The following is a 2067-nucleotide window of genomic DNA, read 5'->3' on the forward strand; positions in this document are numbered from 1 at the left end:
ATTTTTTTTTTTGTCCTGTCTCTTACTATGCCAGACTGATTGGTGTAAACACAGCATTTTTCCTCTAGGACTAGGCATAGCCCCCCTTTCTCAGCTGTGTGGAGGTCAGGTCCTGTCCGATTTTGCTGCCAGAGAATCTGTCTCATACTGTACTGAGTCAACACTTAGGGCAGTTTCCTCTAAGCTTTCTGCAAGGTCTTTGGATAGGCTCTGATAATAGGAAAGGGCGGTTGCCAGTCCCCCTATACCAGTGCCTAGGCCTATAGCTTTTCCTATGCAGGCAAGGAAGGGAAGGAGGGCAATACCTCTCCCGATCCGAGTGTAAGCAGTGAGAGGAACCTTGAAGGACCGATTAGTGGGGGCAGTGTCTGTTTCAGAGGTGAGATAGATTAGGGTGCAGGTCCCAGTCCAGTTGGCTGGGAGACAGAGATAGGTATCCTCAGGACCAGCTTTTACGTCCCAAGTCACTCAACAAGATCGCTGTCAAGCCTTCACCAACCAGTTTCTTGGAGAAATCGTGCTGCTGCAACCCCTTGCTCCAGTCATGAGGAAGATATACAGTGTTCCAGACAACTACAGTCAAAGTCCAGCCCCTTGTGTTCTCGATGTCCCCCCTCGGTAACTACGGAAGATATGACCTTCGTCCCTATTCCATAACACAAAAAGAATGGAATATTAGATCTGATCAAATAATTGAATGGATAAACGCTCCCCTGGGAACTGATCTTTGCACCACTTCACAACCAATATTTCCTTTCGCTTAGACTACATTCCACTTGCTAAGACCCGTATCTTTCCCTTCAGGACTGGTCCAGAGAATTATCTGCCCAGAAAAAGCCCACTTATAGTCCTTTAAAATCTCTGACTCCCTGTCCCTGGGTGCTGGTGCCATTTTGAAAGGGCTCAGCCCATCTGGTTTTCCAGATGACGAAATAACCTTAACCCTATAAACCCTTACCACTTTGGCCTCATGCATTCCTCTTTCAGTGACCCTAACACAAGCCACATACATAGGTCTCCCAGAGGTATTGCAGGGGCATTTTAAACACACACAGAGGACTTCTCGAAGCCCACTATGCAAGGAATTGTTTTTAAAGTGCCAGGTCTGTGGTGATTTTGCTTGGGAGTATGGACCCAGGTAACCATTTAGTCCTAATAAGAGCTATACGTGTAAGAGACATGGGATCACTAATTGTCAGCATGTATTTTCTTCCAAGGGGCTCTCTTGAAAGTGTCCAGAAGAACAAATCAGCAGAATACCAGCTGGAGGTAAATTTGAGGAAGATAAAGTACTGTGGTGGGACAAAGCAGGGGAAACTCAGAGTTCAGATTTCTCTCTCTGTTTTGTAGGAGGGCGGTTTCTCCGGAAGACTGTTTCTTTGGCTGAAGAATCTGTTTTCATGTTTCCTGTCCATATTTAAGAAAAATGAGCAGAAGTCTCAGGATACAGCTGAGGATGAAGCTTTCCTAAAAATGTAAATGATTAGGAACAATTTAGAATTCTTATCTAAAATGAGGAAATAATGAATAGTTTGTTTTTTTCAAGAGTAAAAGCCTTGGCCTTCTTCTTCTTACCCCAGGGAACAGAGTGAAGAAGCCACAGAAGAGAGGATAAATACATCAGAATATCCTGCTGAAGAGGCAGCAGAGGAAAGTGAAGAATAAAACCTCCACTGATTGAACTACATCCTCAGCCTTATTAGCATTATTAAACATACTAGAGGCCTGTTGCACAAAAAGATTTATGCAATAGGCCTTCCCTTCCCCTGGTTGCCAACACCGGTTTTCCTCCGGCACCCGGGACCTAGGCCTTTGCTCCGGCCAGAGACGCCTTCAAGCCTCTCACTGCTCTGGTGGCCAGAGCCACCTTCAGTCTTCGCTCCACCGCTTCGCACCTACGTATGCAAATTAACCACCATCTTTGTTGGTGGTTAATTTGCATATCTCACTGGCTAGCCTATGGGAGGCGTAGCGCAGGTACGGTCAATTTCAATCTTTGTCTATTATTAGATAGGATATTTCAAACTAGAGGCCCAGTGCACAAAAATTTGTGCACTCGTGGGGGTC

At 45.5% G+C, this 2067-nt stretch overlaps 1 long non-coding RNA gene across 1 annotated transcript; it reads left to right on the top strand.

The window, feature by feature from the left end:
* Positions 1 to 1213: 1213 nt before the first annotated feature.
* On the top strand, positions 1214 to 1811 carry LOC132217828 (uncharacterized). The gene is made up of 3 exons (XR_009449020.1): positions 1214 to 1269; positions 1351 to 1475; positions 1581 to 1811. It is a non-coding gene; the product is annotated as an uncharacterized LOC132217828 (long non-coding RNA).
* Positions 1812 to 2067: the final 256 nt, after the last annotated feature.

The sequence above is a fragment of the Myotis daubentonii genome, chromosome 16, assembly GCF_963259705.1.
Source record: "Myotis daubentonii chromosome 16, mMyoDau2.1, whole genome shotgun sequence".
Taxonomy (NCBI): Eukaryota; Metazoa; Chordata; class Mammalia; order Chiroptera; family Vespertilionidae; genus Myotis; species Myotis daubentonii.